The 19,433-nt window shown below is 49.1% G+C and overlaps 3 pseudogenes; all 3 read left to right on the forward strand.

Moving 5' to 3' along the window:
* The first annotated feature begins 19 nt into the window (after positions 1 to 19).
* Positions 20 to 226, forward strand: LOC141150897 (U2 spliceosomal RNA; annotated as a pseudogene).
* Positions 227 to 2,393: 2,167 nt separating this feature from the next.
* LOC141150978 (U2 spliceosomal RNA) lies at positions 2,394 to 2,545 on the forward strand (annotated as a pseudogene).
* A 2,237-nt stretch (positions 2,546 to 4,782) lies between these two features.
* LOC141150901 (U2 spliceosomal RNA) lies at positions 4,783 to 4,883 on the forward strand (annotated as a pseudogene).
* Positions 4,884 to 19,433: the final 14,550 nt, after the last annotated feature.

Genomic DNA, 19,433 nt, shown 5'->3' on the forward strand with positions numbered 1-19,433 from the left:
GCCAAAACCAATTCAGGTAATCGCTTCTCAGCCTTTTGGCTAAGATCGAGTGTAGCATCTTTTCTTATCAGTTTAACATCTGATACGTCCCCTATACACTACCGTTCAAAAGTTTGCGGTCACCCGGACAATTTTGTGTTTTCCATGAAAACTCATACTTTTATTTATCAAATGAGTTGCAAATATGAATAGAAAATATAGTTCAGACATTGACAAGGTTAGAAATAATGATTTTTATTTGAAAGAATAATTTTCTCCTTCAAACTTTGCTTTCGTCAAAGAATGCGCCCTTTGCTGCAATTCCAGCATTGCAGAGCTTTGGCATTCTAGCTGTTAATTTGCTGAGGTAATCTTGATAAATTTCACCCCATACTTCCTGAAGCCCCTCCCACAAGTTGGATTGGCTTGATGGGCACTTTTGCATACCATACGGTCAAGCTGCTCCCACAACAGCTCAATGGGGTTGAGATCTGGTGACTACGCTGGCCACTCCATTACAGATAGAATACCAGCTGCCTGCTTCTTCCCTAAATAGTTCATGTATAATTTGGAGGTGTGCTTTAGGTCATTGTCTTGTTGTAGGATGAAATTGGCTCCAATCAAGCGCTGCCCACAGGGTAAGGCATGGCGTTGCAAAATGGAGTGATAGTCTTCATTTTACAAAATCCCATTTACCTTGTACAAATCTCCCACTTTACCAGCACCAAAGCAACCCCAGATCATCACATTACCTCCACCATGCTTGATAGATGGTGTTAGGCACTCTTACAGCACCTTTTTAGTTGTTCTGCGTCTCACAAATGTTCTTCTGTGTGATCCAAACACCTCAAACTTTGATTCGTCTGTCCATAAAACTTTTTTCCAATCTTCCACTGTCCAATGTCTGTGTACTTTTGCCCATATTAATCTTTTCCTTTTATTAGCCAGTCTCAGATATGGCTTTTTCTTTGCCACTTTGCCCTGAGTCCCGGAGTCGCCTCTTCACTGTAGACGTTCACACTGGCGTTTTGCGTGTACTATTTAATGAAGCTGCCAATTGAGGAGCTGTGAGGCGTCGATATCTCAAACTAGAGACTCTAATGTACTTGTCTTGTTGCTCACTTGTGCAGTGGGGCCTCCCACTACTCTTTCTACTCTGGTTAGAGCCTGTTTGTGCTCTCCTCTGAAGGGAGTAGTACACACCGTTGTAGGAAATCTTCAGTTTCTTGGCAATTTCTTGCATGGAATAGCCTTCATTTCTAAGAACAAGAATAGACTGTCGAGTTTCACATGAAAGTTCTCTTTTTCTGGTGATTTTGAGAGTTTCATAGAACAAACAAATGTAATGCTCCAGATTCTCAGCTAGCTCAAAGGAAGGTCAATTTTATAGCTTCTCAAATCAGCCAAACCATTTTCAGCTGGGCTAACATACTTGTGCAAGGGTTTTCTAGGGTTTTCTAAACATCCATTAGCCTTCTTACACAGTTAGCAAACACAATGTACCATTAAAACACTGGAGTGGTGGTTGTTGGAAATGGGCCTCTATACACCTATGTAGATATTGTAATAAAAACAAGATGTTTGCAGCTAGAATAGTCATTTACTACATTAACAATGTATAGAGTGTATTTCTGATTCATTTAATGTTAGCTTCATTGAAAAAAAATGTGCTTTTCTTTCAAAAATAATGAAATTTCTAAATAACCCCAAACTTTTGAACGGTAGTGTACATCCACAAATTTTCTCACATTCTCCTCTCTCCTCCCCCTTAATGTCCCAAGCACGTCAAGATCACGAAGGGGGGGTTAGAGAGGATAGCCAATTAGTGAACAGACGGGCAGCGGTCCCCCTGCTTCCCAGTCTGCAGACTCCCTACAAATTGAAGCTGGCTGCTGCAGCACAGCTATATAAGAGCCAGGAGCCCATTATGACTCGTGCAATGCCTGTTCCATTCTTCCATTCTTGCATTATACCATTGTCCCATTGTTCCATTGCCCCCTAACAATGGGACAATGGAATAATGCAAGAATGTAACAGACATTGCACTGGTCAAAATGGGCTCCTGGCTTTTATCTGGCGGTGCTGCAGCATCTGGTTTCAGTCTGTACAGAGCCTACAGACTGGGAAGCAGCGGAACCGCTGCTCATTTGTTCATTAATTAGTTATTCTCTCTACCCCTTCCCCCGGTCTTGAGGCGTGTGGGACATTAAGGGGGGGGGGGATGTGTGAAAATAGGTGGACTTATGCAGATTAAAAATGTGTGGGGTGCATCTGCAACAGGCAGTATAGTTGTGTGTTTTAAGGTGTCTATTGATGAACAACATGTCTTTCTAAGGGGAGTCTTTGTCCCTATCCCTAGAATGGGTGCCTTCTTGGGGCCAGGGTGCATCCATAGGCCAAAAGCAATTCAGTTAATCGCTTCTAGGCATTTTGGCTAAGAACGAGTGTAGCATTTTTTCTTATCAGTTTAACATCTGATACGTCCCCTATACAGTACAGACCAAAAGTTTGGACACACCTTCTCATTTTAAGATTTTTCTGTATTTTCATGACTATGAAAATTGTACATTCACACTGAAGGCATCAAAACTATGAATTAACACATGTGGAATTATATACTTAACAAAAAAGTGTGAAACAACTGAAAATATGTCTTATATTCTAGGTTCTTCAAAGTCGCCACCTTTTGCTTTGATGACTGCTTTGCACACTCTTGGCATTCTCTTGATGAGCTTCAAGAGGTTGTCACCGGAAATGGTTTTCACTTCACAGGTGTGCCCTGTCAGGTTCAATAAGTGGGATTTCTTGCTTTATAATTGGGGTTGGGACCATCAGTTGTGTTCTGCAGAAGTCTGGTGGATACACAGCTGATAGTCCTACTGAATAGACTGTTAGAATTTGTAATATGGCAAGAAAAAAGCAGCTAAGTAAAGAAAAACGAGTGGCCATCATTACTTTAAGAAATGAAGGTCAGTCAGTCCGAAAAATTAGGCAAACTTTGAAAGTGTCCCCAAATGCAGTTGCAAAAACCATTAAGCGCTACAAAGAAACTGGCTCACATGTGGACCGCCCCAGGAAAGGAAGACCAAGAGTCACCTCTGCTTCTGAGGATAAGTTTATCTGAGTCACCAGCCTCAGAAATCGTAGGTTAACAGCAGCTCAGATTAGAGACCAGGTCAATGCCACACAGAGTTCTAGCAGCAGACCCATCTCTACAACAACTGTTAAGAGGAGACTTTGTGCAGCAGGCCTTCATGGTAAAATATCTGCTAGGAAACCACTGCTAAGGACAGGCAACAAGCAGAAGAGACTTGTTTGGGCTAAAGAACACAAGGAATGGACATTAGACCAGTGGAAATCTGTGCTTTGGTCTGATGAGTCCAAATTTGAGATCTTTGGTTCCAACCACCGTGTCTTTGTGCGACGCAGAAAAGGTGAACGGATGGACTCTACATGCCTGGTTCCCACCGTGAAGCATGGAGGAGGAGGTGTGATGGTGTGGGGGTGCTTTGCTGCTGACACTGTTGGGGATTTATTCAAAATTGAAGGCATACTGAACCAGCATGGCTACCACAGCATCTTGCAGCGGCATGCTATTCCATCCGGTTTGAGTTTAGTTGTACCATTATTTATTTTTCAACAGGACAATGACCCCAAACACACCTCCAGGCTGTGTAAGGGCTATTTGACCAAGAAGGAGAGTGATGGGGTGCTACGCCAGATGACCTGGCCTCCACAGTCACCAGACCTGAATCCAATCGAGATGGTTTGGGGTGAGCTGGACCGCAGAGTGAAGGCAAAAGGGCCAACAAGTGCTAAGCATCTCTGGGAACTCCTTCAAGATTGTTGGAAGACCATTTCCAGTGACTACCTCTTGAAGCTCATCAAGAGAATGCCAAGAGTGTGCAAAGCAGTCATCAAAGCAAAAGGTGGCTACTTTGAAGAACCTAGAATATAAGACATATTTTCAGTTGTTTCACACTTTTTTGTTAAGTATATAATTCCACATATGTTAATTCATAGTTTTTATGCCTTCAGTGTGAATGTACAATTTTCATAGTCATGAAAATACAGAAAAATCTTTAAATGAGAAGGTGTGTCCAAACTTTTGGTCTGTAATGTACATCCACAAATTTTCAAACATTCTCCTTTCTCCTCCCCCCTAATGTCCCAAGTGCCTCAAGATCGGGAAGGGGGGGTTAGAGAGGATAGCTAATTATTGAACAGACGAGCAGCGGTCCCTCTGCTTCCCAGTCTGCAGGCTCCCTACAGACTGAAGCTGGCTGCTGCAGCACAGCTAGATAAAAGCCAGGAGCCCATTATGAGAAGTGCAATGCCTGTTCCATTCTTCCATTCTTGCATTATTCCATTGTCCCATTGTTCCATTGCCCCCTAACAAGGGGACAATGGAATAATGCAAGAATGGAACAGACATTGCACGTTTCATAATGGGCTCCTGGCTTTTATCTGGCGGTGCATCAGCCAGCTTCAGTCTGTAGGGAGCCTACAGACTGGGAAGCCGGGGGATCGCTGCTCGTTTGTTCATTAATTAGTTATCCTCTCTACTCCCCTCCCTGGTCTTGAGGCACATGGGACATTAGGGGGGGAGAATGTGTGAAAATAGATGAACTTATGCATATTAAAAATGTGTGGGGTGCATCTGCAACAAGCAGTATAGTTGTGTGTTTTAAGGTGTCTATTGATGAACAACGAGTCTTCCTAAGGGGAGTTTTCGTCCCTATTCCTACAATGGGTGCCTTCTTGGGGCCAGGGAGCAGCCACAGGCCAAAACCAATTCAGGTAATCGCTTCTCGGCCTTTTGGCTAAGATCGAGTGTAGCATCTTTTCTTATCAGTTTAACATCTGATACGTCCCTTATACATCCACAAATGTTCACACATTCTCCTCTCTCCTCCCCCATAATGTCCCAAGCGCCTCAAGATCAAGAAGTGGGTGGATAGAGCGGATAGCTTATTATTTAACAGACAAGCAGCTGTCCCCCTGCTTCCCAGTCTGCAGGCTCCCTACAGACTGAAGCTGGCTGCTGCAGCACAGCTAGATAAAAGCCAGGAGCCCATTATGACACGTGCAATGCCTGTTCCATTATTCCATTCTTGCATTCTTGCATTATTCCATTATCCCATTGTTCCATTGCCCTCTAACAAGAAGCTAGCCGATGGCTAGTGCTCCAAGCCTTCACAAGGGTACATAAAAGTATCACAGGCGATTGCCTGGAGCAAACTGAGTGTTTTTAACTCCCTGGAAAGGGTGTGTCAATCAGCAGCAGGAGGGAGGTCGCCGCTGGGTCTTAAAGGAAAAAGGAAAAAGGATTAAAAAGGTGTCTGTAATGCCAAGTGCAGTGATCTTCTATAGTCATATCCAGAGCGACTGTCTACTACATCTGACACACCCATGACAGTACCTTCCACTTCTACGAGTGGCCTACGGACACTCAGGACCAGGTTTCTCAGGATAAGAGGTGTGGAATGCACAAACCAACCTAGGGGCATTCACCTCTGATGCTGAAACCCACATCCTTTCCTCTGGACCATAACCCTTCCAGTGCACCAAGTACTGTAGGGATTGACGCTGGAGACAAGAATCTACAATCCTCAAAATGTGAAACTCCAGATTACCATCAACCATGATTGGGGGCAGCAGTAGGGGAGAGTACTCAAGAGGTTCTACATATTTCTTAAGCAGAGACCTATGAAAGACATTGTGGATCTTAAGGGCCTGAGGTAGCTCAAGACAAAATGCTGCTGGGTTAATGACGGCGGTTATTTTATAGGGACCAATAAATCTAGGTCCCAGCTTCCAGGAAAGAACCTTCAACTTGATATTCCTGGTAGAAAACCACACAAAGTCATTCACACTTAGGTCCAGACATGGCGAGCGTTTCTGGTTAATCATACATTTGTACCTGTCTCCCATGATCTTCAAATTACTCAGAACCCCCTGCCACACAGAAGAGAGCAAAATGTTCCTCCTTAGGAACTCTCGAAGCCCCTTCCCCACTAAAAGTACCAAACTATGGATGGAAACCCTATGCACCAAAGAACGGGGACCTGCTGGTGGATTCTTGGCGATGATTATTAATAGCAAATTCTGCCAGCGGTAAGTAAGATGCCCAATCCTCCTAGTTTTCGGAGACAAAACACCTGAGATAAGTCTCTAAGTTCTGGTTAATGCGCACTATTTGCCCATTCGACTGATGATGGAAGGCAGAGGAAAAGGATAATTGCACCCCCAGTCAAGAACAGAATGCTTTCCAGAACTTTGAAACAAATTGGGTCCCCAGATCTGACACCATATCGGAGGGAACCCCGTGAAACTTCACGATCTCACTTATAAACACCTGAGCAAGAGTCTTGGCATTCGGAAGTGCAGGTAATGCGACGAAGTGAACCATTTTACTAAACCTATCTACAACCACCAAAACCACAGTTTGGCCTGCAAATACCGGTAGATCAGTAATAAAATCCATGGGCAAGTGTGACCATGGCCTGCTAAGAATAGGTAGCGGAAGAAGAGGACCAGAGGGACGAGTATGCGATACTTTAGAACGCACGCAAATACTACAAGCAGATACATGTTCAATCACATCCCGATGCAACCCCGGCCACCAAATACTACGAGAAAGGAGGTCCGCAGTTGCCTTACCACCTGGATGACCAGCAAGCACAGAGTTGTGATGTTCCCTTTGTTTCTTTGTGGCACAAATTAGGTGGTGCAAATAACCTTCCTGAGGGGCAGGAGGGAGGGACATCCACCTGAGCCTCCAACACCTCACCCTCCAGTTCAGGGTACAATGCCAAAATGACTACCCCCTTCTGCAAAATCGGGGCAGGGTTCTCATGGTCACCACCAACAGGGAAGCTCCGGTACAAAGCATCTGCCTTGACATTTTTGACACCTGGACGGAAAGTGACAACAAAATTTAAACTATTAAAAAACAGGGGTCATCTAGCTTGCCTAGGGTTGAGATGTTTAGCCGATTGAAGATATGACAGGTTCTTATGTTCCGTGATAACACTAATAGGATGGACAGCCCCCTCTAACCAATGTCGCCATTCTTCGAACGACAATTTAATAGCCAAAATTTCCTTATTACCCAAGTCAAAATTTCTGTCATCCAAAGATAATTTCTTAGAAACTAAAGCGCATAGACGCCATTTACCTGGGGACGGACCCTGACACAACACAGCCCCAACCCCCACCTCCGACGCATCAACTTCCACAATAAAGGGCTGTGAAACACTGGATTGACTGAGTATAGGTGTTGTGGCAAAACAGCTCTTTAGGGAGGAAAAAGCCTGCAGGGCGACATTTGACCATTTAGAAAGATCAGACACCTTCCTTGTCATTTCAGTGAGGGGTTTCACAATTACCGAATAATTTTGGATACATTTCCGGTAAAAATTAGTAAAGCCCAGAAAATGCTGTAGAGCCTGCAGGTTCTCGGGATGGTCCCAATCAAGGACAGCACGGATCTTCTCCAGATCCATCTGAAAACCTGAAGATGACAACAGGTACCCCAAAAACTGCACCTCCTAGACAGCGAAAACACACTTTTCTAGTTTGGCATATAGTATGTTATCCCTTAATATCTGAAGCACCTGTTTAACATGCCACCGATGTGTCTCAAAATCAGATGAGTAAACCAAAATATCATCCAGATAGACCACCACAAACCTGCCCACCAAATGATGGAAGATATCATTAATGAAATATTGGAACACCACAGGTGCATTTGTCAAACCGAAAGGCATAACCAGACTCTCAAAATGCCCTTCAGGGGTATTGAATGCTGTTTTCCATTCATCCCCTTTTGTGACTCTAACCAGATTGTAGGCTCCTCTTAAATCCAACTTGGAGAAAACCTTAGCTCCCACAACCTGGCTTAACAAATCTAGAATCAGAGGAAGAGGATATGGATCTCGGATGGTAATTTGATTTAATTCCCGTAAATCTAAACAGGGACACAGACAGCCATCTTTTTTCTTCACAAAGAAGAACCTTGCTGCCACAGGCGAAGATGAGGGTCTGATATGTCCCTTCTCCAGACTTTCTGCAATGAAATCCTTCATGGCTTGTCTCTCAAGGCCAGAAAGATCATACAGTCTGGACTTTAGTAGTTTAGCTCTGGGGGTCAGGTTAATAGGACAGTCATATGCACGATGAGGAAGCAAATCTTGACACCCCCTCTCAGAAAAAACCTCCTCAAAACCAGACAAAAATGCAGGTAAGGTCTTTGTAGAGACTGTAGAAAGGGAAATGTTTAAACAGTTCCCATGGCAGTAATCTCCCCACTCAATGATCTCTCTGAATTGCCAATCCACTATCGGATTATGTTTCACCAACCAGGGCAAACCCAGTACAATTGGAGTGAGAAGACCGTCCAGGACAAAGCTAGGGATTATCTCACAATGAATAGACCCCACCCTCAGTCTTACATTATGTACAATCTGAATTAGAGCTTTCTGTGCAAGTGGCGCTGAGTCGATGGCGAAGTTGGGAATGGGCTTAGCTAAAGTACAGCAAGCAAGACTATGAGTTCTCACAAACTCAGCATCAACCATGCTGACTCCAGCTCCACTGTCAACAAACACAGAAATATTCTCAGTCTTACTCTCTAGCACCACCTCGCCGTGAGCACAAACCGAGAACTGCAGGTTGATGATAAACGCACCCCTTGATTATCCAACTCCAGACTACCAAGAGTTAATCGGGTTTCCTTTTGCTTAGAAAAAAAACACACGCCCTTTTTTTGGCGGATCTCAGGGGAAAGGTACGATGCAGGGGCACCCCCTAACTACATGAACCAGTACAGGTTCACCCCCAGACTGCTCCCCCGGCAAAGGGGCATTACCCCGAAAAGAGGGCTCTGGAGAATGCGGTCTCACCCACCTATGCCGAAGGCGTCTATCAACACATATAGCTAAAGACATGGCAGCCTCAAAGGACTCTGGGGTTTCATATGTGGCGCCCCTGAGGGTTCGGTCGCCACAAGGGGGGATACTGCAGCCTGTCAGCAGGTGTAGTGTCTCCTCACCCAGGTAAGGAAGGTGCACTGGTCAGGACCCTAATCTACATTCAACACTACACACTCCTGACCTATGGGAGGCAAGTATGCACCATAGTGCTGCCTCAGCAGGATCACAAGTGGGGGGGGAACCAAAAGTTAGGGGAACCATGTAGTGGGTGAAGGATAGAACACAGTTTTAGTTTACACACATAATTTGATATATAATAGCCAGCTATCTTGAGCACAAGGTTCTTGATTCTTAGTTCCTATTCATGGAGTGTGATCTTCACAGCTGGCAACGGCCATGTGGTGGAGCCTGCAGCATGTTGTTGATGCACGGTCCTCGTGCTCTGACCTTGACACGAGGAGCGGGTATGAGTTAACAGTGTCTCTACCCCGGTCAAGTTGCCTTGCTCAAGAAGGTCGGGAGCTATAGTGAAACAGCTGCACAAGCAAAAGGATCCCAGGGAGTATGGACGGAGCGGCGTACGCCAACTGTACTCTCCATTCTGGCCCAGGCAGAGGGATTCCTGCTGCAAGAGGGGTACCGGCCCCCGACATCTGACTTTGCCACTTCCCGTCTCTGTCAGAGAAGCCCGGAAGGCTACAGTGGATCCCGTCGCGGGACGGACGGAACAGCAATTGCCGCCGTGCCCCAAATCTGTGCATAGTCCAGAGGGAGACCCAGCCTTTGCACGCACGTGGACAGGAGAGGTCGAAGGGGACAGTTTAGGAACACTCAGAGGGTCCTGATCGAAGTGCCTGAATATCCTGGGTGCGCTGAGCCCTCGTCTCTGGTGACCGCAGTAATCCGTGAGGAGCAGGGAGAAGCCTTGCTGCTGCTTACAATAACGTGAGTAAAAGACCTGGAAGACTACCCCTAAGGCCTCCGGACTCTTTATTCTGCACCGCACCACACGGCACCAGAGTATTCCTATAACTACTCCTTCCATCCTCCTGCTCCCCTGCCCTGAAGCCCAGCTCCGCCTGTGGGGAGTCATAACATCTCAAGCTGCCATAACATCCAGCCTCAGAGGACTGCTAGCAGTGCTGGTGGCGCATCACCAGACACAGCAGGTGGCGTAGTCTCAATTCCACCACTCGTCCTCATCAACACCGATAGCCCATTATTTTTAATGTGACGGCCCTGGGCACGGAACGGGTCCAGGCCACGGCTACATCCCCTCGACATCTGACCTGGCTCCGAGTACCCCCATCTTCCCAGGGCAGGGCTGCGAGCGTCACACATACACTGCCAAAACATCTTTTAACCTTTCAGTAAGGCCCTGACAAATTTGACTTCTGAGAGCTGTGTTATTCTATTTTGTATCAGTTGCCCATCTGTGGAATTTGGAGCTATACGTCTCTACTGACCGATTGCCCTGCTGAAGGCGACGCAGCCTGAACACAGCCAAGGAGATTCGGTCAGGATCATCATATATAAGGGCTAGAGCCCTGAAAAACCCCTTCACAGACTGGAGACAAACCGAACCCTGTGGCAAAGAGAAAGCCCAGGATTGAGGATCTCCATCCAGTAGTGAGATCACAATCCCGACTCGGTGCTCCTCATCTCCAGATGAGTAAGGGCGAAGTTTAAAATACAGTTTGCAAGCTTCCTTGAACACAAAAAACTTGTCCCTACCTAATGAAAACCTGTCCGGGAGACCAACCTTGGGTTCAAGCTGGACCGGCCTACCCACAGAGACCCCAACATTAGGGACCGACAGCCACTGTTGCTGCTGCTGAACCTCATAGTGGAGGTCAGTCACCTCCAGAGACAGCCTGAGCAACTATTTTACCAGCTCTGCAACAGGATCCATGAGAAAGAAAAAAAAAACACCCGAAAAAAAAAAAAACACACACACAAATAAAACCACGTGTCGGCTTTTTTTTTTTTTCTATTTATGCAAGGCCAGTGATAGTCTCACAAAGTGGGGGAAAGACAAAGTGCAACACGAAGGGAAGAGGGGGAGGAAGCCCAAACCCTAGGGAAAGGGGGAGTGGAGACCCCTAGGCAGATCTAATATCACCCTGCCTACCCTACCATCCCTATATAGGTTCCACACCTATCGCCAAGCAGGACCTGTGACGATAGAGAGTAAAATTTTAATTAGCCAGATGATTAGATTTGTTAATCCAAGAGAAATACATTATTGTGTTTTATTAGAGATTGCTGGCTGTATTTTACTAATGTTCTCCTTGTTCGTCAGTTTATGTACACTAATTTAACTTGCAAAGTGTCCAGCATTCCACTAATCTCATTAGTATCTCAGGAGCCTCTAACCATTGTTCAAAAAATTGTCTAGGCCCATTGTGTAAGTGTTGAAAGTGTCTCACATATAGACCCACGTGATGAGGTCACCTGAAAAAGATACCTCCACTAATGCACATTTAGCTTTGGGGGAGGAGGGTGAGAGCAGTTCTGCCATTTAGGAGGCTGAGCCCAGAGAAGCAGAAGGGACATGTGTTTTTGTAGCAGTCAGACTTGGGAGAGAGAATCAAGGAGCATCAGAAAGACTTTACAAGGAGAATGAGAGACATCCTTCAGGACAGCAGTTGGATTACGTGGCATTACCAAAGAGACTCAGATTTGTGTTCTGTATGATTCTAGCCTAAGGGTACCGGCCCTGACTGGAAAGATTCGGATCTGCTCCATTGACCATCAGAGAGACATGGATACATTTTGGGGAGACCAGGGTGGAACAAGGAAGTCACCTGGCCCCATAGATATGTTGTTTGGGGTTGGCAGGAGGGACCCATCGGTGGCCTGCAACCCACTGAAACTCTCGCGTAGGCCAGGTTGGGACACTCAGGTCTCCTGGCCTTGTACCTCGATGGACTGCTAGCTTCCTAAGCTTGCTGCTACCTTGTCTCTATGGGGGCTCACCAGAAGCGTAGGGCCACTGGTTGAGGTAGTCGGCCCTGGAAGTCTCCAAAGTCGCAGCTTTTCTATCCCAGGCAGGCGGAGAAGGAAGGGTGAGACTGTGTAATGTTGTACTGTGTCACCCTGGCCTGGATGCCACAAAATGTAATAAAGCTGTGTCTGAGAGCAAGGGGGAGGTTCTCTAGTCAGGGGAACATTAGCATGCAATACCTCCTGTCTCAGGCCAGTAGGGGGAGCAGGCTGCCCCTATAAAAGCTGGTGCTGGGGGCAGGGTTAGAGAGAACTTGAAGGCCTGTCTCAGGACTGAGACTTGTCCCAGAGCAGAGCAGGGACAGACAGTTTTGTATTGCACCTAAGAGGAAGTGTGGCAGGAGGAGAGCCACAAGCCAGAGACAAGAGGCGAAGAGAGCCTGTCTTGGCAGATAAAAGACTTACTTTACCAGACTTTGGTGTCTGAGTCTTGGAGGATTCTACATCCCCCAGCAGAGAACCAGTCCGCAAGGGACTGTATATTCCTTGGCCTAAGAAGCCTGGAGGCCCTGCCACAACTGAAGGGACCAGTAAAGCCGTACAAGGCTGGGAGCAGAAAGGAACCCACGTCGCAGGCCATACAGGCGAGAATACACGGAAAGCTCGGAAACGTGGGCTGTTACCCTATAACGAGGAGATAGCCAGAAGGAGCGCAGAAAGCACGGTAGGCCTACACCCTCACCCTGACCAGGGCCAATTTCCCCGTTGCTCTCAGACATCCAGGTCCCCTCCTAGCCGGGACTGTTTATGGGTCAGTTTACCTGTTTTAGTAAAGACCCTGGACTGCAACTTGTTGTCTGTGTGCTCCTTGCTCCTCCAGCACTATCAGCACCGGGACTCTCACTATCATCACTCCCACCATCCACTACACTGCCCTGGGGCCGCACTCTTCCCGTGGGGAGTCACACCATCCCAGCTGCATATATCATCAGCCCCAGCGGTCTGCCCTGCAGCGGCGGTTCTTAATGACCGCAAATCCACGGGTGGCGTAGTCGGACAAAACCAACAGCACAAAACGGACTACCACTGGCCTGACCACCCTGAGCCACGGAACCGGGTTGCCACTACTACTCCCATCGTTCCCCCCTATTGCCCGGATCCGAGTGCCCCACGGCCCAGGGGGCAAGTCAGCTTTGGCGTAGTCGGCAGGATTTCGTGCCCGCAACCACCGGGTACTGCGTGCCTGAAAAAGACTTTTGTAACTTACCTGTGGCGAAGTTTCCCGCCGTCCGGAGTCGTTTCCCGCCATCCGGAGCCGATTCCCGCCATCAGACGCCATCTTGGACCGTTTCCCGCCGTCTTCTGCCGTCTTCCCGCCATCCGCAGCTGCTTCCCGCCATCGGATGCCATCTTCAGGACGCCGCGCGGGAGGGGCGTGGACGTCAAAACCGCGCGAGATCCGAAGCTCCGCCCCACGCACCGACGCTGCGCAAGGTCCTGGAAGGGAGAGAGAGCGACGCTGACGTCATCAGGACGCGACGCAAGGTCCTCGTCCAGAGCAGCAGCAGCGGAGCCGCGGCCTACAGAAGAGGATCGTCGGAAGGTAGGCCACGCTTAACTAGGGGGAAGGAAGATGTCGGACACAGAGGCGCCCACTACCACCAACGCAGCTGCAGCAGCGGTGATGCCCTTTTCCCTGCCCTACATCCCTGGAGCGGCCTGGCTGCCCAAATACTCAGGGGAGCCCCATGCCCTAACTGACTTTAAAGAAAGGCTGTACAGTTTGTTCCAGGTTTACCCCCTGACAGAGGAGCAGAAGGTCAGCATATTGACAGGGCAGTTAACTGGCGCAGCCCAAAGGGAGGTAAAATCATGGCCCACTGAGGAGAAAAGGACTGTGAAGGGTATTCTGCTGCGGGGTACCTTTGACACACATACCTCTGCTGAGATTAAAATGAGGTTCTATAGATGTAAGCAGCGGGCACAGGACAGCATCAGAGACTATGACCTAAATCTGCAGGAAGCCTTGAGGGCTATTCAACAAACTGACCCTGGCAGTGTGCAGGAAACGGATAAGCTGCTAACAGAACAATTCATAGAAGGTCTGCTGTCTAGCGCCCACAGGGCCCAACTGCGCCTCATGTTCTTTCAGAACCCCGACCTGACCTTTGCCCAATTTAAAGACAGGGCCATAAGGGTGCTCCGTGAATCTGCGACCAGTGGCGCTATAAACCCCCGGCGCCCTGCTCTCACCTACCAACAGGAGGCGGCGCCCTCCTCTATGGACCCCGTGGGGGCTGATGCACAGGCCCTGAACCAAGCCTCGTCGAAAGACCTGCACCACCAAGTCCAGGAGCTGACCAGGAGTGTCGCAGCGTTGACCAGGACCGTCCAGGCGTTGCAAGTGGACCCGTCAAGACCCATCGAGCTGGCTTCAAGTCCGGAGGATGTCCCGTGGCGTCAACAGAGGAGGATCCCGTCGTTCCGAGGGAGGCCCACAGACCGCTACGCAGAGGATGGACAGCCCATTTGCCGTCGATGCAACCAGCCCGGACACATTTCCAGGTACTGTAATTTAAACGGGTCCAACCTGGGGCAGAGGGCCAACCCCCAGGCATAAGATCACCAGGCCCTTATAATTGGCGTGATAAGTAAGTTGGGGGGCGCCCGGTTTTACCCGTGGTGCTGGACGGTATCCCCATGAGCGCATTGCTGGATACTGGGTCGCAAGTAACCACTATCCCTTATGTACTTTTTAAGCAGTATTGGACTGATGCTGATATCACACGGTATCCAGACAGTAACTTGAGCATCATCGCCAGTAATGGCTTGCCCGTGCCGCAGATGGGGTTCAAAGAGATGACCATTAAAATTGGTAAAGTTGAACTGCCGGCACAGGGAGTAATTATCGTGGACATTGACCGTCGTGAAAGTCACCCTAAAATAACTGTGGGTACTAATGTAATTGAAAATTGTCTTTCAGAGGTAATTGTAATCTTACAACAGGTGGCGGTGAATGCTAGTTCCAGCCAACAGAGAGTCCTCAACAAGGAGATAAAAGCCCTGATGAGACGGCAGCAGGTAGAACTGTCTGGTGTTGAGATCGGTAGCGTAAGACTGAGTGACCCATTCCCCATTTCCATGCCTCCCAAAAGTGAAATGATGATCTGGTGTCGGACTGCAATCGGGTTGAGAGGTAGAGACTACCAAGCCATGGTAGAACCCGTGTACTCAGACAGCAGGCCCACCATTTTGACAGCCCGGGGGGTGGTTGATGTCCGTCATGGGAGGGTGCCCGTCCGCATCCTCAACATTGGGGAGAGGGAAGTACACTTACCCAGGTACGCTACACTCGCCAAGCTGTTTGTGGTCGAACACAAAGCTATCAGGGCCGTGGAACCCTTGCCCCCATCTCCACAGGCGGAGGGTAATGGCTCCCAGAAACAAAAGGAGGACTGGTGCCAGAAACTCCATGTGGGTGCTGACTCCACTCCCCTGCACCAAAAACAAGGAGTCTACCGGGTGGTACAGGAGTACGAGAGAGTCTTTAGTAAGCACCCGCTAGACTTCGGCAGAGTAAAAGGGATAGAACACCACATCCCCACAGGAAGCCACCCACCAATAAAAGAGAGGCAGAGACCTGTACCCCCTGCACAATATCAGAACGTAAAGGGCATGCTAAGAGAGATGAAAGAAGCTGGGGTCATTAGAGACAGCTGTAGCCCCTGGGCAGCCCCCTTGGTTCTGGTGAAAAAGAAAGACGGTACCATGAGAATGTGCGTGGACTATAGACAAATCAACCGTATCACCCACAAAGACGCATATCCGCTGCCTAGAATAGAGGAGTCTTTAGCCGCACTAAAATCAGCTAACTTCTTTTCTACTTTGGACCTTACTAGCGGGTACTGGCAGGTTCCTGTGGCAGAGGCTGACAAGGAGAAGACCGCCTTCACCACCCCGATGGGACTGAGCGAGTTCAACTGTATGCCTTTCGGGCTCTGCAACGCACCAGGGACCTTCCAGCGGCTGATGGAATGCTGTCTAGGGCACCGAAACTTCCAGACGGTTCTCCTTTACCTGGACGACGTGATCGTCTATTCGAAGACCTACGAGGACCATCTCAAACACCTGGCTGAGGTGTTCGAAGCCCTGGCAGGCTATGGCCTGAAGGTGAAACCATCGAAGTGTCACCTGCTGAAACCAAAGGTCCAGTACCTAGGGCACGTGGTAAGCGCGGAAGGAGTGGCCCCCGACCCTGACAAGGTCACGGCAATCAAGAGCTGGCCAAGCCCCTCGAACATCAAAGAGGTGAGACAGTTTCTCGGATTGGTAGGCTACTACCGAAGGTTCATCCCAGGGTTCACCAAGATGGCAGCTCCTATGCAGGACCTCCTGATCGGACAGTCTAAGTCCAGAAGTCTAAAGCCACCCTTCAAGTGGGATAAACCGGAAGAGGAGTCCTTCCGCCAGCTAAAGATGGCCCTCACGGGGGATGAGATCCTGGCCTACCCTGATTATGGCCAGCCTTTTATCCTTCACACAGACGCCAGTAATGTGGGACTGGGAGCCGTACTGTCCCAAAACCAACAGGGCAGAGAACGGGTGATCGCATACGCCAGCCGGAAGCTGAGGCCCACTGAGAGGAACCCGGAGAATTACAGCTCCTTCAAGCTAGAATTCTTGGCGGTGGTGTGGGCCGTGACAGAACGCTTCAAGCATTACCTGGACTCCGCAAAGTTCACCGTGTACACGGACAAGAACCCGTTGACACACCTGGACAGTGCAAGACTGGGTGCCCTGGAACAGCGGTGGATGGCCCGTCTCTCCAACTATGACTTCGTGATTAAGTACCGGGCAGGCAAAACCAATGCCAACGCGGACGCCCTATCAAGAATGCCTCACTTAACTGAGGGTGACGAAGACCCAGAAGAGCTGGAGGAGGTAGAGCTCCCTGCGTTTCACCGGTATGGAGCCGCTCAACACTCTCACCGCGTGAAGGAGGAGGATCTAACAACTGTGATGATCAATCCCCTACCTCACCACAGCTGGGCCGAGACCCAAGATAGTGACCCTGCAGTCCGCCTGGTGAAAGATCTGCTGACCCGGGAAGACGCCCGCCTAGATCCAGATGCCCCAGAGGAAGCCAAGCAGCTATGGAAGGAGAAGAGCAAGCTGTTCCTCTACGAAGGCAAGTTGTGCAGAAGGATTGTTAACCACCGGACGCACGAGCTGACCTGGCAAGTCGTGGTCCCAAGGCGGGATGCAGCTATGGTCCTGGGGGCTTACCATGACAGAGCGGGACACTTCGGTTGGAAGAAACTGGAGTTCCTGCTAAGAGGAAGGTTCTTTTGGGTCGGCATGAGAGGAGCTGTAGAAAAGTGGTGCAGAGACTGTGGCCCTTGTCACCTAAGGAGGAAGGACCGCACCAGCCAGAAGACACCCTTGAGGCCCATCGTCACCACGCAGCCTCTTGAGCTGGTAGCTCTAGACCACGTCAAGTTGGCTCCAAGCCAGTCAGGGTACATCTACGCCCTTACAATCGTGGACCACTATTCCCGTTTTCTCGTGGTGGTCCCGGTAAAAGACTTGACAGCCCAAACAGCGGCCAGAGCCTTCCAGCAATATTTCTGCCGTCCACACGGGTATCCGGAACAGGTCCTGACAGACCAGGGCCCAGCGTTCGAGGCTGAAATCTTCCAAGAGTTCTGCAACCTCTATGGCTGTAAGAAGATCCGGACAACGCCTTACCACCCCCAAACCAACGGGATGTGTGAGAAGATGAACAATATAGTCATTGATCTCCTGAAGACGTTGCCCCTGGAGGAACGCAGCCTGTGGCCAGAAAAACTGCCGGACCTGATAGACCTATACAACAATATCCCGGTGAATGCTACAAACTGTACCCCGGCTTACCTGATGCGAGCTAGACCAGGTAAGCTGCCCGTAGACCTGGAGATGGGAGTCCTAATACCTGAGGACACCTCCCCGGATGCGGACTGGGATACGGAAAGGCAACTGCAGTACAAGAAGGTACAGGAGAGTGTGAAGAAGAGCCTGGCCCAGGTGAGAGAGAGGCAAGAAAAACTCTTCAATCAACACGCCCCTGCTGGTCCCCTAGAACCTGGTGAGCAAGTCCTAAAGCGAAAAAGAAGGCTACATAAGTTGGACGACCAGTGGGAAAGGGAACCCTACACCGTACTGCAGTCTGACCATGACAACCCAAAGGTGTGCGTAATCACCAAGGACGGAGGAGAAACCACTAGTGTCGTCTCCAGAGACCACCTCAAAAGGTGCCCCGAGCAACTCCGTAGTGCAGAAGAGGATCAGAGTGACCTTGAACCCGCAGAGGACAAGCAAGAAATGATCAGCACCGTTCTCGGAGAGTTCCCTCAGTCCTGGACTCGCATAAATGATGCCATAGTGGTACCCGTCCTGCATTTCCTGCAACTGGCACAGCAACAACCAACACCAGAGCAGGAAGGTGAAGAGGAGCAAGCGGTTCCAGAGGCAGAAGAGCCTGTACCAGCAGCCCAGGAGAGTCAACCCTCTGCTGACAGTGAGCCTGCCATGCCTGCGGTAAGCCAAAGAACCCGCAGACAGCTGCCTGCCCTACCTGTACACCCAGCTGGTAGCTGTACCCCTAACGCTAGTGGGGAAAGCCAGGTTGGTCCACCACCAGACAGTGGGCTACGTAGGTCAACCAGGAGCACAAAGGGGCAGATACCCGCTCGCTGGAAAATATAGAGTGTACTAAAATTGTAAATAACCTTGTTGCCAAATGTTGAATTGTTTGCCAAGTTACATGCGAGATTAGTAATTCTGTATTTCAGTTTCTTGCAGCTACCGTAAGGACTCAAAGGTTATGGACTTTAAATAACCGGGACCTTGTATGGACTGCGTTCGGAGCCTAACCAAGGAATGAACTAAGACTGTGAAGGACTTGGGGTAGGACAGACCCCCACCTGGTTAAAGCTCCCCGTTGTATTGGTGATATGGACACCCGATCACAGACCACACTGTGACCTTAAGAACTCAATTTGTGCGTCACTTTCCTGATAATGTTTTATGGTTATGCATGTTATTCTTTATTTACTGTTTAGCCCCGGAGTACTAAATCTCACTAGGGGGGAATGTGTCACCCTGGCCTGGATGCCACAAAATGTAATAAAGCTGTGTCTGAGAGCAAGGGGGAGGTTCTCTAATCAGGGGAACATTAGCATGCAGTACCTCCTGTCTCAGGCCAGTAGGGGGAGCAGGCTGCCCCTATAAAAGCTGGTGCTGGGGGCAGGGTTAGAGAGAACTTGAAGGCCTGTCTCAGGACTGAGACTTGTCCCAGAGCAGAGCAGGGACAGACAGTTTTGTATTGCACCTAAGAGGAAGTGTGGTAGGAGGAGAGCCACAAGCCAGAGACAAGAGGCGAAGAGAGCCTGTCTTGGCAGATAAAAGACTTACTTTACCAGACTTTGGTGTCTGAGGCTGGGAGGATTCTACATCCCCTAGCAGAAAACCAGTCCGCAAGGGACTGTATATTCCTTGGCCTAAGAAGCCTGGAGGCCCTGCCACAACTGAAGG

Source organism: Phyllobates terribilis, unplaced genomic scaffold (genome assembly GCF_046119375.1).
Source record: "Phyllobates terribilis strain yellow unplaced genomic scaffold, ASM4611937v1 Scaffold_5__5_contigs__length_657084704, whole genome shotgun sequence".
NCBI lineage: Eukaryota > Metazoa > Chordata > Amphibia > Anura > Dendrobatidae > Phyllobates > Phyllobates terribilis.